The sequence below is a fragment of the Euwallacea fornicatus genome, chromosome 23, assembly GCF_040115645.1.
Source record: "Euwallacea fornicatus isolate EFF26 chromosome 23, ASM4011564v1, whole genome shotgun sequence".
NCBI classification, from domain to species: Eukaryota; Metazoa; Arthropoda; class Insecta; order Coleoptera; family Curculionidae; genus Euwallacea; species Euwallacea fornicatus.
Genome location: NC_089563.1, coordinates 137,649 through 159,653, shown reverse-complemented (window position 1 = coordinate 159,653; position 22,005 = coordinate 137,649). Strand labels below are relative to the sequence as shown.

The following is a 22,005-nucleotide window of genomic DNA, read 5'->3' as shown; positions in this document are numbered from 1 at the left end:
ATGGGACACAGAGCAACGATGGATTTATGACATAAAAACAATGCAATATAGCTAAATTTATGTTATACCAAAAGTTGATAATAATTAAGATACAGGGTGCCAAAGTTGAAAAATGAAATCAAATTTTCTTTAATATCTCTGGAACAGTTCGTGCTAATTTTACGAAATTTCTTATATAGGGGTTTTTGGAGATGACCAATTCAAATTTATCGACGATTTCGGTGTATCTTCTAGAGGGTGCCACAATCGACAATTAGGAGTCATTTAAACCATTTAAACTTTTTTGTGCCACGGCGTATGTCATTTTGTCCTCATAAAATTTGTTCCCCTATTTTTTCTAGTTAAAAAAGTTATACCTTATTGGTGTCGCTAGGAGCAACGGTTTTCGAGAAATTCAATTAAATAACTTAAATTCCCATTTTTTCTACTTGTTGACATGTAACAACATAATTTTTTTGTATTGTTAAAAAAGCACAAAGATTATATGACAACAATTTAATACCGTAGTTGGTCTTCTATTAATATATTTATTTAAGCTCCAAACGAATATTTTAACAATAACTAAAAAAATTAAAAATTAAACATATCTCCCTGTGACAATAAATGTTCGACGTGTCCACCATTTACTTGGATACATTTTGCAATTCTTTTACAGAACGACCTCTTTATTTTAAATAGCAATTGTTCATTTCGAAATAATGTAGCTGCATTTTGAATTTTGTTTAATAATTTTTCAAGTGTATTTATTGTATTTTGGTAAACGGAAGATTTCATGTAACCCCATACACAAAAGTCCATAGGATTGAAGTCGGGACTCCGTGGGGGCCAGGGTATTTCAAATCCACGTCCTATACAACGATTGGCAAAACGTGTACTTAAGAAATCCTTCACTGGACAGGAAAAATGTGCGGGTGCGCCATCTTGCAAAAAAACATTACTTGCCTTAAATTCAGAGGCACATCATCAAGAAGGTTCCCTAGTTCATTTTGGAGGAACTCTAAGTACAGAGTTCTGTAAAAGAATTGCAAAATGTATCCAAGTAAATGGTGGACACGTCGAACATTTATTGTCACAGGGAGATATGTTTAATTTTTAATTTTTTTAGTTATTGTTAAAATATTCGTTTGGAGCTTAAATAAATATATTAATAGAAGACCAACTACGGTATTAAATTGTTGTCATATAATCTTTGTGCTTTTTTAACAATACAAAAAAATTATGTTGTTACATGTCAACAAGTAGAAAAAATGGGAATTTAAGTTATTTAATTGAATTTCTCGAAAACCGTTGCTCCTAGCGACACCAATAAGGTATAACTTTTTTAACTAGAAAAGATAGGGGAACAAATTTTATGAGGACAAAATGACATACGCCGTGGCACAAAAAAGTTTAAATGGTTTAAATGACTCCTAATTGTCGATTGTGGCACCCTCTAGAAGATACACCGAAATCGTCGATAAATTTGAATTGATCATCTCCAAAAACCCCTATATAAGAAATTTCGTAAAATTAGCACGAACTGTTCCAGAGATATTAAAGAAAATTTGATTTCAGTTTTCAACTTTGGCACCCTGTATCTTAGTTATTATCAACTTTTGGTATAACATAAATTTAGCTATATTGCATTGTTTTTATGTCATAAATCCATCGTTGCTCTGTGTCCCATTACTTAAGACTCACCCTGTATATATATATTTTTTTTTCATTTAATTACTGTGTACTCTATTGAGCTTGTATTACATTTTTTACTAAATTTATACCTGTTCTTCTCAAAAAATAATCGATAGATTTTAAATCGCAATGCACCATGACATGTAGTTTTGAAATATCGTTAATTTAAGGTGTCCCTTTACTAATTTTCAATTTAAAAAAATTTATGCTACCGGTGATGTGATCAACATTAAAAAAGTATATGCAAATGTCAAAAATTAGTACTTTCGGTACTATTAAATTCAGCTTTGGGTTTTAAAAAAATAATGATGTGTGAAAAAGATGGGGGGAGGGGATTCAGTTTAGAGTCGCACTGTATCTCACTTCATTGTTAGTAGAAAAATAATAGAACTGAAAAATTGAAAGAACTTTTAATCTTTAATACCTGCTAACAAGACAGGTTATCAACCATCCTAATCGAAACAATATCTTTGCTCAGGTAGGTGGTAAAAGATTTTATCTTGAATAACGGTAAAATACATAAGGCATTTGCGAATTCTTCTTCAAACAATTTCTAAAGCGTTAAAACTAATTAGATATTACGAATAAAATGTGATTGACACCTATAGTGATTTTATGCTATCTTAAATTACCTAGCTAAAAGCGATGTTTTGGAAAAGATCAATTAGCATTATATATCCTTGAACAAAACGGATTTTTTCATATTCTTTGTATGCACACAGGAATGCGCATGTGGCTTGCTGATGGAGGTAATATAAATAGTTTCAGCTGTGTTGGTTTCATAAATCAAGTATTGCGCCAGACTGAAAAATTACAAAGAAAATTCATAGCTGATGTAGAAGAGAGATATTATTATTGTTCGCACCTTGGAAATATGTGAATTACCATTATAAAAGCATTATAAACAACAGCTAGTATTAAGAGTTCCTATTTTTGATCCTTGGACAGATAAAATTAATAAATCATAACGTCCAGGTACCCGCATAGAATTTTACCTGAATTTGCGAATGTCACGATAATGGATATTCGTTTCAATTTACCGGAGCTTAACATTGGTACCATCGCGATGTTACCGTTAACGGCGGCAGGGTACCTGCCCATGTGGACAGGCAATCGAGCTATTATTATACAGTATTATCATGTAGTGGAAACCTCGATAATGAAGAACGTTGAAATTATGAAACAAACTGTAGCTTTGCAACGAATCCTTGCTTTACCGAATTTTGTGTTTTACTACGAACCGGACGTCAACAGTAGCTATTTATGTTTTCTGTGACTAACTTCCATTTAATATTTGCGAGGACAAAGTCATGCTTCCAGGAACTCCTCATGAGATGAGAAAAGCATTGGGTAGTGAGGTATATTTTTACCACTTGTGTGATAGCAATTGACAAATTCGTTGTTAACAAATTTTATTTTATTTTTATTGAGATTTTGTGTTTATTTCCTTCAACCTCCCCTTCAAAATTCCATAGATTCTTTTAAGGGCGTATCTGCAGTAAAAATTGTATACGAGAGTTGCCTCTGCTAGTAGAATGACGTTAATTACAAAGATCATTGTATTGGATAAGCTATCGGTGCATTCTCCCTTGTTGATTTTCTAATTTAACACGAATAATATTTATTTAGAAAATAAATTAACTTAATTTCAGGGTATTGGACATCTTGAGCAAATAGCTGTTGTCTCTACGGTTGTATTTACAAAATAATGAGAAGCTGAACGTTTTGAGATGAAAATTGCTCGAAGAAATGATAATTGATCCAGGGGAAAATGAACTTTTTGCACTATTGGGATGAATGGAAATTAGTTATAATACAAATACACGGAATTTTCTCTTTCGTGTATATACTTTTTTTTTTATTAAAAAACCAACAGATCTGGCTATTATATTATGCCTTAACAAAAGCTTTTCTCATTTGGCCATTTCTTTTGTGAAAGCTCTAACCTCACGTGCACTCATTTCCAGAAATTCCAATTTTCGAGATTTAACCCAACAACACTGGCACAATAATTTGCCAGAAAACTTTCATTTGTCCTTAATTAAAATATGGACGAAAAAGAATTTTTTTTTTTTACTACAGACATATATTTCCCGAATGCTCGTTTGCCGAAATCATCAAGAACTTTAACGATTTGGCTTGGAGTTACAAGTTTCCTTCGGCAATTCGTATCTGAAACTCATAAATTTCCTGCCTGCCCCAAAGCGATTGTTAAGCAGCAAATTTGAAAACGCACCATGCAAGACAAGTCCCGTTTCGATTTTTCCTGGTCATTTATAATGTAAACGATTCATTGAACTATGAGGTCAATATCTTCATTAAACATAAATAAACTATTTCAAATTAGATTACTACCTTGTGGCAGTGCATTTACGAAAGAACCTAACGATCATTTGATGAGGCTTGTGTTTAAGGTAACGACATGTTTGCATTAAAATAAAAGCAAATTAAATATAATACGCGCACTTTATAGGCCCATTCTAGAATAAAACGAGTGAATTATTATTATATGCGAGTTAAGCTTCAAGCCGATTTTCTATTAGATGCGGCAGATCAAAAATACCCGACCTCATTAAGTTAATGTGGTATACCTAACAAACAATTCAGGATATTGCCATACCCAAGATAGAACAGCGAGGATGGAAAATAGTGATCGACCTATTTTAAGAATCGAATATCTAGAACTGGAATAGCGATGATTATACGATTTTTCCAATCAAATAGAGACTCGAGCAGACACTGAAGAAGCTGTAATCCTCAGATTGTTGACAAGTAGAGAAGCATTAGAAGGAGCAACCTAAAGTAATTTACTTTTATTTAATTATATTTAATATAAACGGCAAGTTTTCTGCGAAACGTAAGAATCATCAATGAAATCTTGTAATATCAAATTCGAAAAATGAAAGCCAGAATTTTCAATTTTGTCCGTTCAATCTCTCCTTTGCTACCACAATCCTCGGTAAGCTACGATTGAAAAGTTACGTGATTTGCTGCCAAGAATGTAACCGCCCTTTTTTAGTTCACATTATTAAATGAAGACAGAAGATAGGCGCATCCAGAGGTTACTTTACTATTATTTATACGCTGCAGAGTACGTGGAGCTATACAGAGTGTTTCATAAACATACTGAGAAATTTTCAGGAGATGCTAACTCCTGTAAAACGGACATTTAGATCACGTGAAGTTAGCTCTGAAATCACTGTGTTCAAGATATAGTGTTTAATTTTTTTTTTTCGAAAATGGTTCGGCATTATAAGATGAGATTAGGGACACGCTATGGCGAGATAAATGTGCATGTTCTGGAGTAGGAATATTTCTACCTACACCAGTGGTGTTCATCCATCTATTCAAAGGCATGTTTTTCATGAAAAAAAATGTACACCACTGACTTTTTAAAATACTAATATATTTTTCTCATATTCCATCAATTTTTAATTTAAAAAAAGTCCTCTTGGTGTTTGGTTGCTCGAGTAACCACTTTCAAGATTTAAAAAAATCATTCTTTTGTGTGCCCAAAAAGCCTGTATAGTTTTCCAAGTGCGATTTTTCTAAAATCCTTTGGTGGTATTAATTTAATTTTCTTCTAGTAGATGTAGAGGACATGAAGACAAGCATTTTTGAAACATGCCTCATAGCAAAATAATACCCTTCTTCCAAAGTATAGTTCAATTAACTTCTGGGCCATTCACACATGTAGACACATTAGATGGCCGCACCAATGCCGCTGGAGTAAATGAAAATATTCTGCCTATTCCAAAACATACACATTTGTCCCGCCACATCGTGTCGCTAATTTCACGTCTTTATCTCAAACTATTTTTGAAATATAAAAAAAATCCAAAGAAATTAAATACTGTGTATTTTGGCAAAGAAGCGATTTCCGAACTAAGCTTGGGTGATCCAAATATTGGTTTTTATGAGCTTTACGTCGCCTGAAATTTTATCAATATGTTTATGAATCATCCTGTATATGGGTCGCTAACATTGACACAGTGGGGATAAATAAGGGTTTTAATGGAAAAAACAACAATATTTTTTACACAACAATAATAGTTCCTGAGGTTACGGATTTAGTTGAGAGTTGGGAGTAAAATCATTAGAGTGTAGTAAGAACCATTGTGTGACACCAGTGTGATCCACATAAGAGCGGGACACCCCTGTAAAATTTTTATTTGTGGTCCGATTTTGATTATTTTTTTTTATATGTTGTAAAGCATCAAAAACTCTAGTTTGTGAAAAGTTCTTGTTGTGCTCACTTAAAATCCAAGATCCATTTTGCTTCTTTTTCATGCCGAAAATTCAAGAAAAGACATTAGGGATTTTTTAATTTTAAATTTAACTATAATAATATCTTTAGAATATTTCAAAATGGTTATATCTCAAATTTCGTTGAAAAATATTGATTAATAGAAAAGTTATTGAACAATTAAATTTGATCCACTTTAGAGCAGGAGACCCCTGTAAAATATTCAATCATTTAATGTGGAAAAAATTATAACAAAAATATATTTACTTGATTTTAAAAAGCGTTTGCTTCGATTAAGCCACCGTTCAACTGGATACATTTCTCGTATCTTCTTCTAGTATTCCACATTACTTTCCTAAGAGATAGGGGAGTTATCTCTTCATAGGCGCGTCTCACCCTCATGCACAGTTCTTCTCTATTTCTGTGGCGGTTTTTATATACTTTTTGCCCAAGAGTACCCCACAAAAAAAATATCTAATGGGGTCAGATCGGACGATCTGAGTGGCCATTGTATTAATGGACTATTCCGTCCGATCCATTGGTTAGGAAAGTTTGTATTTAACCATTCCCGAACAATTCTCGCGTTATGAATAGGACTTCCATCAAGTTGAAAATACATGTTATGTGCGTATAATAGTGGAAGATCATCAATCGCATCGGTTAATTCATTTTTTAATAGTTCTAAAAAACTTGCAGAATTCATATTGCCTTTAGGAAAAAATGAACCGATAATTTTTGATTTCTATTTCCCGGACGTTTGGTTTTTAGTAAATATCTGTCAACGGCTCCAGTTCCATTAAATGTACGATTTATTCGATTCACTGTACTTTTAGTAATAGGACGTGGATTAGGATATTTTACGTTGAATATTCTAGTTACTTCCCGCACACTTCGGTCATTATCACCAGAAAGACGCACTATTTCAATTTTTTCCCTTAAAGTTAATTGATTATTCATATTTGAACTATTTCTTCAATCAAAAAGAGGGGAGATTTCTCAGCTAAGTTGACCAAAAATCTTTATTAATAAAGATGTGGATGATTTAGTAAATTTAACATTTGATTGTTCAATAACTTTTTTTATTAATCAATATTTTTCAACCAAATTTGAAATACAACCATTTTGAAATATTCTAAAGATATTATTATAGTTAAATTTAAAATTTAAAAATCCCTAATGTCTTTTCTTGAATTTTCGGCATGAAAAAGAAGCAAAGTGGGTCTTGGATTTTAAGTGAGCACAAGAACTTCTCACAAACTACAGTTTTTGATGCTTTACAACATATAAAAAAAAAATCAAAATCGGACCACAAATAAAAATTTTACAGGGGTGTCCCGCTCTTATGTGGGTCACACTGTATATGTAATTTCTTACTAAAGCAATTGCATCTGTAATAAAGTAGTATGAAGGGTGAAGAGGAATCTAAAAATGCAACGAGAGAGGATAAACTACTGGTGATAAAATATAAATTATAAAATGATGGAATTTGAAAAAATATTTCCCAACACGTGCTATTCGATTTTAGATATTTTGTATTATAAAAAAGTAAACAGATAATCGGGAATTCAAACTAGTTCTAAGTTAATTTTCACAAGTTAAATCTATGTAGAAGTACTTATAGTTTACTTACATCGACAGTAAGTTGACTCATTCACGAGGGACTATAAGGGACAAAATCACATGAGAGTCAAATTCTGATCTGATCTTCTCAACGTAAGAGCTTTTAAGAAGTGTGCTCTCTTTTTTTAAGTGTTCATAACTTCACCCAACTCGATCCTGACGAATGAACAATTAAGTGCTTAGAGTGTTTGCACCTGGTGAAATGCAATCCTACACTACGATTATAATAAAATTTATCAGAAAAACGTAGAAATCCATGACAACATCACTTTCGGCACGGAAATAATTTATTTACACCACGTAGGGGAAAAATGTTTATGGTTTATTCGGAAAAGTTCAAACACGAAGCCAGTCTCTCTACTAACAAATTTCACCTTTTTTTCCGGTTTGATTTATCTTTCCTTTCATGTTCGTTTTTCATTAATAATAATTGATCCTGTGCCAATCGGCAGTTAAAATAAAAATTTATAGGTCACATTTAACAATTAATTAAGAACTTGGTTGCATTAAAGCAAAGTTTCTGTATAGTAAAGTTACCTCCGCCTCTGAATTCACCTGTTAATTTCCATAACAAAATAACTCTCCAAAGCTTAATATGTTTCTTGCATACTATGCTAGCTGATGTTATTGCTTCTGTCTTCATTTTATATCCCTATATTTCATTGATGTGTTTTCGTTTTAGTTTTAATTAATTGCCGACTATACACTCCACAAATATAAGGAAGTAATTTATCGCTCATCAATTTTTATTCGACCGAAGTAGTTCAGGCATGCTAGCAATCCCATAGATTTGATAACACGGATTTTCAATTTAATATGCGAAAATGATACCCGCATGTCTAAATAAGTTGTAATGGATAAGAGAAGATGGCTTGCATGGCGTAAGTGCAAGGTGTGGCAAGTTGCGTAATATGCATACATATAGCTAAGGGGCTGATTTGCTCGCGCTTGCAAAAAGGCTTCCATGATTTACTAGACAAAACCACATTTAGTAAGCCATAAACACATTTTGAAGCCGAAATGAAAATATCATAAAATACACTCACTTCCACATAAAACGCACCACCCAGTAATACTAATAATTGAGTCTTGTAACTTTGGCAAAATAATGCTCCATAATGGAGTGTCAAATGATCAGTTTTTCAGTAAAAAGATACGACATTTGTTAATTAAGAAATTAATAATGAGTGACATCGCCTCGTACTGCAATGCAAGCACGTACTCTTCGCGGGACGTTTTGCAACAAATGCTCAATATCCTCCTGGGGTATTTCATTCCATGCTACCTCAAGATGATGTCATAGGTCATCCACATTGTTTGGAGGCCTCGGTAAATTTCGAAGACGGCGACTCATCACGACTCATAGATGTTCGATGGGCGATAGGTCCGGTGGCCGTGCAGGCCAAGGCAGTATTTACAATTGTGCTTCTTCCAGGTATTGTCGAGTAATGTTCGCACTATGTGGTCTTGCATTATCCTGTTGGAAAATGCCATTTGGTAAAGTTTGCATGAAGAGTACTGATAATGGCCTCAAAACATTGTTAATGTAGCGACGTGCGTTTAGGGTGCTTGGAATGAACACAAGAGAAGATCTTCGATCAACACATATCGCACCCCAGACCATAACACCAGGTGTTAAAGCTGTGTGGCGCCTTTTACAAAATTGCAAATTTCTTCTTTCACCTCAGTATCGTCTGACTCTTCTACGACTATCATTGATCCATAAACAAAATCGCGACTCGTCACTGAAAACGATATTGTTCCACTCATGACTCCAATCAACTCGTTCTTGACACCAGACCAATCTGGAAGCTTGGTGTTGGGCGGTTAGTGGCAGTCGTAGATTTGGGCGGTATGAATGCATGCCAAAAGACGAAATTCTTTTGTAAATTGTTGCCATCGACACCCGACGATTTAGAGCTCCCATCCAATCTACTGCAACAGACATTGTTGTTTGAAATCAATCACTAATGGCCATCCGTCTAAGCAGTCGATCTTCACGTGCATTGCTGCTACGGGGAGGACGTCCAGCTGGACGATGTTGCTGAACCCTTTCTTCAGGCCATGAAGACCATACTCTCGCAATCGTGGTGTGGTTCCGATTCATTCTTCGGGCAATCTCACGAAAAGAAAGTCCACCCTTCTTCATGCCGATAATTCTCCCTCTATCGAAATCCGAAACGTGGGAAAAATTTCGACACTGTCTCACTGGGGGCATTTTGAGATGTCTTGTTCACAGTTCAACAACAAAATAAACTAATATTTCCATGTAAATATTATTTGATTTATTTAAAATTGAATAAAAAATCTAAAAAGACAATAACAAAAAAACCACTAGCATTCTTTCTTTTTACTGAAAGTCTGATCATTTAATACTCCATTATGAAGCATTATTTTGCCAAAATTACAAGACTTAATTATTAGTATTACTGGATGGTGCATTTCATGTGAAAGTGAGTGTACTAAATGGGACACAAAAAACGACATTAAAAAAAGAGAGGTAAAAGCAAAAAATTTGAAGAAAAAAGAAATTTAAAAATTGGCAATGAATGTTTCTAAAGGATTATAGAAGTGAAACCATCTCTAAAGCTGCATTTACAAGTGTTTCTGTCATGAACCGATTCAATAATCCGGATAGCAAAAAATAGTTCTTACTTCAAAAATTTTAAAATCACTGGGTTTCGTAATCTGAATTTGATGGGATCACTATAATAATTTAACAAGATTAGGTATATTGGGTCGAAAACCAACTAACCTATTTCCTAAATGATGCAAGATTCGCCTGGGAATCTAAAAATATGTTAAATATTAATGGTTAGTTGTTAATTGCTGTTCAGTACACCTTCCTGCAAATGAAATGCAAGTGTTCATGAAAACTCGAATCTATTCAGTTTCTCTAACATTTTTGGGCATTTTCGACATACCTAGAATAAAGTTATTGAAGAAAAGACAACATCTCTTCAAAGTTTCTAGGTGAAAAATATAAAATTCCTTTTGACAAATTCAGAGCTTCAAATTGTTTTTCAAAGTCTCTTATAAATGCCGATTTTTAGAGGTGCCTATTAATGAAACTTGAGTTTCCTAAGTTTCTCAAGGAACTGAGTTTACTTTTCAATATACCGAGTTAAAACAAAACGTCTCCGAAGAGACTGGTTAAAAAACACTTTGTAAGGTTGGATTTTCATGAAATTTATATTTTTTACATTTTTATGTACCAAAGTTGTCCTCAAGCTGCTAAGCTACACAAGTTTCATTATTTGTAAAAAAATCTCGAGAAATATTGAGTTTTTTCAAATAAAATTTAGTGAAGCAAAACATATCTTGCACGAATTTTCCGCTTAATAAATAATTTCCATGAAAAGTTGCATTTTCATGAACGTTTAGTAATACCCAGTTTCTAAAAGCATTTAGATATTCCCGATTTGCTAAAATTGAATTTACTGGAGGAAATATCTACTAATCAAAGCCGCATTTCAATGCAATATCAAGTTCCTTCTCGTTTCTTTAAAAAAAATCCTTTAATAGGATTTATTGAAGCCAAACAGGATTTTCTAAAAGTATCATCATGCCTAGTTTGTGTAGTTTTTTTTTTATTTTGAGAAACTATAACCGCTCTAGAAACGAATCTAGTTGCGCAAAACCAAAGTACTCCTCTCAAAGTTCCTCATTATAAGAACCTTTTTCAAAATCTCATTTGGGTGTAATTAAAAGCTCATTTAATTTCTCAAAAGTGTTGAAGAATCATCGATATATATGTATCGAATATGTCAAAACAGTGCAGGGAAAACCAATATTCTTGAACTTCCTACTGACAAATATATCGTTTCAAAAACGCCTAAAGTTAACTAGTTTCTCAGAAATGTTGATAATTTCTAAATTTTCTAAAATGGAGTTTAGTAAGATAAATTTAAAAAAGTTCTTTCAAAGTGTGTGCATTAAAACATCCTACTGTAGTATCAAATTTACTGTCGAAAAATGTGACTATTTCTGAAAAATTTTAACGCACTTAATGCAATAGAACTAACAGTTAAAGAAAATTGTGGATTAAGTATATACTGACTGTATCAGAAATAAGCATGGTAAGTAATTGCAGGGGAAAATGATATACTCTTAAAACACGCGATGATACACACATGATAAACAAGGATTCCTTATTGAGAAATTTATATACGGGGTGATTCTTTGACAATGGGACAACCGAAAGCTGGAAATAGTACGTGTCATATTCTAAAAATTAGAAAAAATATGCCCTATACGAGAGTTAATAGTTATTAAAATATACAAGGTGTTGAAAGCTAAAATTTTAATAAATTTTTTTGGCATTATTTTGAATGTATCTAGGTTGAAACACTTGAAAATTCTAAAATTGTGCTTTTATGAACTTAAGAAAATAAAAATACGCTTGGTTTGTTTCACTTCTATTTTCTCGTATCATTCAATTTAAACATACGTGTTCATTGATTAAATAAATAGATTTTCTCTAAAACGGGTCGAAATATAAAAATGAAATAAGAATATACAGGGTGCTTCTAAAAGGTTTGTACAAAATTGTACCGTAGGTTTTTGAGTCAAACATGATGATTTAACTTAATTTATCCTAGTCCAAAAGTGGACAGTTTTCAAAATACTGAACATCAAAGTGAATATTAAAGAAAAGAAAGAAATTAATTACTTCGTTTGTAATTCTACTATGTGAACAATATGTCGCATTAAAAGACTTTTAACGGCTATAAATGAAAATCCGTTTACATTTTTGACACACATTGTAGAGGGCGCCATCAGTACTAGATGAATTCTCTTTCAAGGGACATAACTTTTTTATCAGCCGATATAAAATTTATTTATGACTAAATTTGTGTTTTCCTGCATATTTTATGAGAAAAAGGTGTCTTGGTGCCAGTCCTTATGGGCATTCCTTCTTGAAATATCTGAAGCTTAGCGTTCGCTACAAGTCTTGAAAAATAACTTTAACGTACATATTTGTTCATACAGTACAGCAAAATAGACCATGAAAACTTGGCGTGGCCAAATAAAAACATAAAGTTTTTTAAAAAGTGATAAAATTTGAAGATTAACTGAATATTTTGATATTTTGTTTCGTTTCACTAAACTTGAAATATCTCCGGAAGAAATGCGTGTAGGGACTCATACCAAGAGATTTTTTTTTTCACAAAACTTGAAGGAAAACAGAAATTCAGTCATAAATAAATTTTATACCGGCTTATGAAAAGGTCATGCCTCTTTAAAGAGAATTCACCTAGCGCATATTGCGCCCTCTAGAATTTGCATCGAAAACGTAAACGGATTCTGATTTTTCGTCAATAACACCCCCGATCAGAAATATCGTTCAGATAGCAGCATTACAAACGGAGTTTTTTTTCCTTTTTTTAATTTTTACTTTAACGTCCTGTATTTTGGAGTCCATTCACTTTTGGAATAAAGTTAATTGGGTTAAATTGTTATATTTCCGCCTAAGAAATCTGTGGTAAAATTTTGTATGAATCTTTCAAAGACACCCAGTATAATTAATGAAAAAACGATTGCTTGTTTAAACTTTGAATAAAATTTGTGTTAAGAATACAGGGTAAAAAATCATTAACTGTAAATTATGCAAAACTGGCCGTAGGTGGCGCCCTCTATTAGCAACGGAAATTGCAAAACGTACCATCCATATCCGTTACCTAAAAAAATATAAGTTTGCACATTTTTAAGTGTAAAAAAATGGCAGAAAATTAATTAAAATTTCAACTTTGAACACTCTGTATACATCCGAAATGATCAACTTTCGGATAAGGCATATTTTCTCCAATCGTCACCATTTAACGTGTAGTATCTTCAGGTTTCAGTTGTCTCATTGTTGATAAATCACCCTGTATTTGACGTCACATCTATGTATTTTGGGCATTGTTGTTTCGAACAAATAGTCCTATGAGCGACTTGTTGATACTCTTTTACAGAGATAATATTTATTACCACTCAATGCTAAATTAGGTAACCTGAAATGATGCATATAGCGACAAAACGATTCAAAATACCACATATTCTCTAACAGCAAGTCAAGCTCGTAACTTTACTGGCGTTGGTTTTTCGAAGCCTCCAAACTACGCGAGTGTTCCTTTGCCATTGGCCGAATGGCGAACATTTTATTTGAGTTACAATTTAAATAGTACCAACGTGGAATTGTCGGTTTTCTTCAGTTACATCACAACCTGTCGCTACGGTTTTACCTATTTTTCCTAATGACACTAATTAAACGGGTTGAATGAGCTCCTTCCGTAGTTATAGACATAAGCAACGTGTAATTGATATAAACACACTTGGAACGTACGTTATGCTTTGAACTTTGAAAATAAAATTAGTATTGTTAAATGGTACCTCTGTGAATATGAGGTGGTTCCGTAAACACATTTTCAATACCGCATCGTAGTACATGTTTCCACAAGTGGTGTAATCATAATCAAACAAATCCTCACGAAAATGAAACGAAAAGCAAATTGAAAATTGTTTTGATAATCGGATAAGGCTGATTAAAATTAATTGAGCGTAACTGACCCGTAAAACCGTATGAAGGCGTTGGTTCCTCTGTTGGCAGTACGTCGCATTTGCCGAATACCAAGTGGTACTTATTTGTTTTTAATGTAGATTAGGTCAAAGTAAGGCGAAGCTATTTTTTGGTTACGTTTCAATAATAACGAGTATAGAGAATTAATGCATTTTTTGATCGATACATTTTTCCATTAAATCTAGCACAAACTCTCGCATTGGTACTATAATCAAATTCAACACTTTCACCGGAATTTTCAGGCAGCAGAGATATTTTATCCTTACATGGAGAACCATTAATTATATAGGGAACATGTGTATAATAAATTTTACTGTGTTACCTGCATGTTAGGTAGGTATATCTAGTAGAATTCACAATTAACCAGTAAGAAGAATGACTGCGGTTCTGCTTTTAGGAATTACGCTCGGCAGCGCTAGGGAACTTCCCCCATTAACACCGTCTACAACATATTTCACCATGGTTCCGAGAATTGTATTTGTTTTAGTACCTTATTTAATTAAGTATAAGATGGGAATATAACCGGTACTCTAGTTGCTACTTTCCCGGCTGTAATGAAGGAATTTGCATTCTGTAAACCGTGGACATTTTCTGAAGAGCTAATAATTATTGTAAGCATAGGTGATCACGAAAAATTAATGCTTAAAAGATACCATTCTCTAGGGAAGTGAAATAAATTCTCTGCTCAGGTCGCTTAAATCGATTTTCAGATAGCATGATTTGAATAGTCTCAAGGTTAGTTTGATATATAGCGCGAACGATTATATTCATAAATAAAATTCCATACCTAATATAAATGCATATTATCAAATGTTGACTAATCCCAATTCAAGTTTCTATGTAATGAGTTTATGAGATCAGATTTCAAGATCTATCATAGTTTGTAAGCGTTAATAAAACGGACCAAAAGGTCCTAAATTTACAATTTTTCATAGTAAACATTGAAAATTAAATTCACTAATGCAAAACTAAATGTTTATTCAAACTTCTTGCTTATAAACGCCTCATTTTATACGGAAAATGTGTCCCGAAAATGCACATCAAAAATGGTATCGTGAGGTTCGTTAATTGATAGATTTGGTTCCAAAATTATCTGAAACAAAGGTCTCGTTTAAATGCTATTGATGGTCAAAGTTCTTGAGAAAAAAAAACATGGTTTTTGCTATATCTGGAGAATACGTCAATGGATTTCAATAAAACCCATTGTGCATTAATTAATTAGTTAGTTATGTTAAATGTCATGACAATTTATCAAAAGTTTTTGAAGTTTCTTTTGAAATCAATAATGCCGTTCTCTGATGATGAAATTACCGATATGGTTGAAGTTATAAGTTATTCCCCATCTAACAGTTGATTGGTTTCAGTTGAATGCCCGGATAGGGTTCCCGATCTGTAGCAAAGAATGAATTTATTTAAAAAAAATAATAGTAAATAATTTAAATAAATGTTTGAAAGAAAATGAAAGTGTTTAACGATATCGGTCATTTTTAAATTAAAAAACGCCATTATTGATCTCGAAAGAAACAACTCAAAAGAAACTTCAAAAAATTTTAATACATTTTTATGACATTTTCCATTAGCGTTCACATCGACAATAATTGATGATTATCGAAGTGTTGGCAAATTGGAGTTCTACATGAGAAAAGAAAATCATTTTTTTTCGGGCGAAATGTTAACACCGTAGGCAAACCGTACACAAAATTTCCAAGAGATAAAAAAAATTGAAGACAGGGCTAATGTATCATCAAAAAAAAATTCACTACTACCCGGGGAAAAGTTCTGGTCATTTTTGTACGCAGATACCTAAGAACTGTCTACTCGCACATTGTGAATAGACATCAATGTTATATGAAAATAATCCCTGCATTAAAGAATAAATGCACAATGGGTTTCATTGAAATCAACTGAAACATTCTTCAGATATAGCAGAAAACATGTCTTTTTTAAAGAATTTTCACAGTCAACAGTTTCTAAATGAGATTCTTTTGCAAATAATTTTTCTACCAAACCTCATTGTATTGACCCAAATAATCTCATGATACCATTTTTAACGTGCATTTTCGGGCTATCCCATATGTTAAATTTAAAATTTTAAGGTCAAATTTGGGAGTAGGGAGATTTCCCTAAATTTAAAAATACGCGGCATGCCTATTTCGAAGAAAAAAAAAATCAAAATAATGAATTTCAGGGAATTTTCCGCCTGTGTTGAAGGAAAGGCACAAACAATATTTCTATACTAACGAAATATCTATTTAGTAACACCATTCATTTTCGATATTTTCGAGTTGTTGCTACTTTTTTAAAGAAAAATATGAAATAATTTTTCATTTGACTTAGCATCAAATTTATTTTTACGTCATTGTGGTAATTAATATAAGAAAACTCTCTTACATTTTGTCGTCTTACATTTCTTAATCGAATCGTTACAATTCGAAACCAACTCTACCATTTTTTCATTTAAGCATTTCCTCCAACGCTCTAGGTAAATGGGCTGTAAGCAGTCCAACAATTACAGCAACGAGATTTCGTATTTTCAACTCCAATTTGGAACGTAGCAATTTAAGAAACGAATTCTAGAAATTTTAGAAATACCCTCAAACTTGAGATGAAAAATTAAAAATCGGCTGGTTCAATTTAGAGCTAACGATTAAAAAATTTTTAACCATTACAGACTAATTTAGGTTTGGAAATCTCCATGAATATTTCTAAATATTAAGCACAATTTTAGATTTATTAAACGGTTAAACTTTAATCGTGAATTTCTGAATTAAAAATGTTCTTACCTTAACAGTTCCCGGATTACACCCAAAATTGAAGGCCAAATTTGTGTTTCAACAATTTGGGTGTTTAGGAACACAGTTCTATTTCAATAATTCCAGAATTTGACCTGAGTTTTGTGAATAAATTCAGGTCTCCTAACTTTAAAAATTTCCTCAATTTTAAGATTAAAACAAAACGAAAAATTTCATTCTCAGTCTTCTCTTTAATCTACCGGTCCGAAACCAGGGAGCTTCGCAAAGTTTTTCGTTAAAAATATCTCTTCTCTAAGCTAGATGGAAAGTTTCAGATTTGTTTCCAAAATTTTGAGAAATTCTAAGTTTCTTGATTGCATTTCGTGGTTAGTTGCGATACAAGAAAATCAAAATTTGTTAAGGTTAATAAAATGAAGCAAATGCCGGTTCGGATTCAGGTTAATGTAGGTTAGAGTGATGTCCTTGATGACTGATGTTTCCACTAATAGGAGAAAAATTTGGTTTTTGTATATAAAAAAAGTTAATAATTTAAAATATATTCTAGAGTTCTTCAAGTCCTAAGGGAAATATTATATCTAGTATTAATAGGATTGAAATAGCTTTTGTTTGAAGTTTTCGTGTTTTTGGAATGAACGAAAAATTTCGCATATACAGGGTTCGCCATTACTCTGGCCTTGGTTCCTGGCGTCTTTGTATAAATATCAATATGAACTGTTTAGTAAAGTACTCACTTACATTGGAAAGCTGCGTGATTTAATAATATTTTTGTTTATACAGAGTGTTCCGTTTTCGCTGGGCAGCATAAAGTTATAATTTTTTAAATAGCAACCCATAATTTTTTTTATGCCATTTGATGAAACCGTAATTTAGAAGGAAAATACATTAAACATTTTTTAAATTGGTTGCGGCGTTGCCATATTAGAAGGTAGTGACAGGTAATATGACAACTAAATGAAATAAGTAATTTATGCTTTTGTTAAATAGAAGCAAAGCCTACTAGAATAAATCTGTTAGATTATAATAATGCCTGTTGCAATTTGATTGAAATTTTGTAAATATCTCTATAACTGTAAATGTTAGATGAAAAGATGTTATTGCAAATTAATAGAGAATTAAAAACTAGATTAGAAAGACTTGAAAAAAATCATGGGTACCATTTAAAAAAAACGAGTTTCAGCAATTTGTAAAATTTGCAAATTAGCACCTTTATACAAAAAAAGTGTGGTGCATTAAAAAAATGTTTTAAAGTTTTTAAGTACCTCTGACTTTCATTTACTACTTTACAAAAACAAATTGAAACATTTCAAAAAACACCAGTTTTGTGATAATTTTTTTCTGATGCTGCATTTTTAAAGAAATTTCTCTAATAGGGCAACGTCGCAACCAATTTAAAAAATGTTTAATGTATTTTCCTTCTAAATTAAGGTTTCATCAAATGGCATAAAAAAAATTATGGGTTGCTATTTAAAAAATTATGACTTTATGCTGCCCAGCGAAAACGGAACACTCTGTATAAACAAAAATATTATAAAATCATGCAGCTTTCCGATATAAATTAGTACTGTACTAAACATTTCATATTGATATTTATACAAAGACACCAGGAACCAAGGCCTGAGTAATGGCAAACCCTGTATATAGCCAGAGAAGAAAGCACTCCCTTTCCATCTGACTTATTTGCTCAACGTAGAGCCATTAGATTCAATATTTCATAACATTTAGTATGGCAAGAAGCTTTTCCGTCAGATCGGTCATTTTGCGTTGTCAACATTTTCGAGTAAGTGGCATCATGCAAGGACGTCTTTTATCTATATTTCATGCCAGATTTTCAGAGGGAAAAAGTTATTTTTCGTCTAACTGACTTTCACTCGCTTGATCTCATTTAACACAAAATTTCATGCGTCTTTGTCTGTTTCAGGTCGTTCGTGAATAATTCTCTTTCTCCTATTGTGGATAATTTCCAATCAGCAATCTACCTGCAAAAACTATGGCAGTGACTCTAATTATCATCCTATATGGGAACACTCCGCAAAACCCATTTAAATTTAGTAACGTTTTCGTGATCTCCTAGTATAACATTGTAATTCGCAGTTTATAATACGTTTCATAGCCCTACCTAACTGGGCTTCTTTCGCTGGCGAAGTCTTAATAACTAGCCTTATAACACACCTACAGCAGGTGCTTGTAAGTGCCTATTCATAGATTTACCACAGGCATTTCCCGAGCTCAGACAATCATCATCAAACGACTTTCTCAATAATAAATCACTGTGCAAATGTTTAAATATGCACACCTACTTTCACAAATTTTCAATTTCATTTTCCTAAGTATGGGTACTTAATCTGGTGATATTGGCTGATTATATACGAGTATCTAATTAAAAATGACGTGAAACGTGAAAAATCATTGGTTGATGCTTGGTTAGGTCTAAAACACATGAATTTAATGCGGTTTTAAAAAATGGTGCGGATGGATGGATTGACCTAGTACGTTTTGCATGAAAATGTGATAAGATAATGTTTATATTGATAAGGTGATATTTCCTAGAAGTTCATATATGCGTTTATTTCATGTAAGGTGACAAACGAAGGGTTAATCCTATGTAAACACGAGAGTGCTAATTAAAGAGTTTAACTAAAAGGAACGCAAATTCGCAAGAGTAATAAGGTAGCTAATTCCAGATAAAAACAATGAAACTAATAACAAATAATTTTGAATCGTAGAAGGACAAAGAATGAAGGGCATTGAACCGATGAATTAATCCGAAGGAATATTGGTACCAAAGCACCTAAATGTTTTTGTTTATACAGTGGTTTCGTAAAGTACGAAGTAAATTAATTAATATTAAAACTAATATGTTTGGAAATAATCCTCGGACACGTCGTTTTTAAAAAACGCATTTATTTAAATATTAGTCATATTGATGACATCATCGGATATTTTTTTAAGACAACCCTCGTTTTTCACGCAAAATATTAAAAAGCATATTTTTTTAAGTATAAACCCTAAAAAAATGGGGTTTACTTAAGATATTTTTCCAGAAAAATAACATTACGATATGCAAACCAATCTTTATCATTATCAATATCTAGGACAACGATAAAAAAAAAACAAAATGAATATCCACGGCAACAGAATGTTTATTGTTAAATCGAAAACATTTTGTGTACATAATTATTTGTATAGTACCTACCACGTAAAATTGTTTAAAAATTACCAAATTAACCGAAAGAGGAAGAATTGAAATCCTCTACATGATCGGATTTGGAGGTAAGGTGCGTACCCAAAGAGAAGCTGCAGAATTATTTAATACAATTCACCGTGATCAGCGACCAATGAACCAAAGCACAGTTCCGAAAATTGAAAAAAAGTTTAGAGAGCGTGGACATGTCCGAGATCTATCTAAAATTGGTCGATCCTCGATATCAGAAGATTGAAAAATTAACATTTTAATGGCAGTGCAAGTAGTTCCACATGCCGCACTAAACAAAGTTTCATCTTTGTTTAATAGGGCCGCTTCCACTTTGCACAATGCATTGAAAACGATTAAGTACCATCCGTATAAAATGTAATTAATCCATGACCTCTTTGAAGATGAGTTCGATCGTCGAAATCACTTTTGCTAACAAATGCAAGAACTCTGCAACAATGATGAAACCTTCGTAAAAAGATTTTTTTTTCGTATGAAGGTACGTTTACGTTAAATGGCAAAACTGTTGTTATGGGACTTCTAATAATCCCCATTCAGTGATGAACTTTCATAGCCAACACCTTCAAAAAGTAAACGTTTGATGTGCCCTATAGAATTTTGGGTCCTTATTTTTTCAACGGTGCTCTAATTGGAGAACGATACCTAAGTTGTCTTCGAGAAGACTTAATCCCAGCACTAGTTGCTTTATATCATAATCCAGACGAACCCGATCTGCCAAAGATAAATTTACTCTTTCATCAACATGGAGCGCTTCGCCGTTATGCAGCACCTGTGCGAGCATACTTAAACGAATGTTTCTGAAGTCTTTGGACAGGACAAATAGGAGTTATACTGTGTAGCTCATTCACCTGACCTGACGCCTTTCGAATAGTTTTTGTGTGGATATTTAAAAAGCTAAGTGTCTTCCACTAAGCTCTTAAGTTCAGACGATTTAAAAAGACAGATTCGTGAGGAAATACGACTTATAACTCCCAACTTCATCGACAATGCTCAAAAGGAATTTATTTACCCTCTTAATTTTTTTGAAAATTTTATAAATTAAGTGAATACTTTTTTTCTCAAAAAATATCTTACGCAGCTCCCACATTTTTTTACGGTTTATACTTCAAAACATTTATTTAATATTTTGCCCCCTTAATATTTAAATCTATAATATAATAAGCCTTACAATATTTTGAATAAAAAAACGGTTGTTGTCATTTAAAAAAAGTGGCCGATGACCTCATCTCTCGGACAGCGATGATGTCATTAACACGATTAACATTTAAGAAAATTATTGTTCAACAATTGAATCGACGTGTCCGACAATTTTTTCCAAAATATGTTAGTTTTAGTGTTAATAAATTTATTCCATTCTTTACGAAAGCACTGTATATCTGTTGCACAAGTAATATGAACTAGTGTTTCGTCATAATTTTAATCATCAACAATGGTTCTATTTAGCTTCTATTCATTAGGAAGATATTCTCCTGCATTCCCTTTTCCTATAGGAACCTTCCATGTGGACGAGATTCAAAAATGTCACGTAAATTTGTCAGCAAAAATTACGGAGAGGACTGAGAAAATTACTTGAAACGAATAACTCTTCATATAATATTGGAGAAACTTTCAGGTTTTCTATGCAATCTGGTTCGTAAGCTAGACACCTGAAAATCATAAGAAACAACGAGTTATCCAACAAATGCACTTTTAATAAATACGTTCGTACAAGCCACCACATATTGGGACGTCCAGAAGGATTAGCTAAACGGGCTAAAGAGGACATGCGTCTTCAGGACAATTTATGAGAAGGAAACTTAAGCAACATGAGTGTCATGAGGAGCATTAAATATCTTTAGCAGTAAGCTGGTGATGGAATGATAACTTTTAATAGTTTTCCACCTGGGAAGACATTTTAGTGTAAGTAATTTGTGGACAAGACACCTAAAAAAATGAAAAAAGA

General features: G+C 32.6%; 1 protein-coding gene across 1 annotated transcript in view; it reads right to left on the bottom strand.

The window, feature by feature from the left end:
* LOC136346446 (restin homolog) overlaps positions 1–22,005 on the bottom strand; it is an 89,197-nt gene that overhangs the window by 66,174 nt on the left and 1,018 nt on the right. The window lies entirely within an intron of this gene.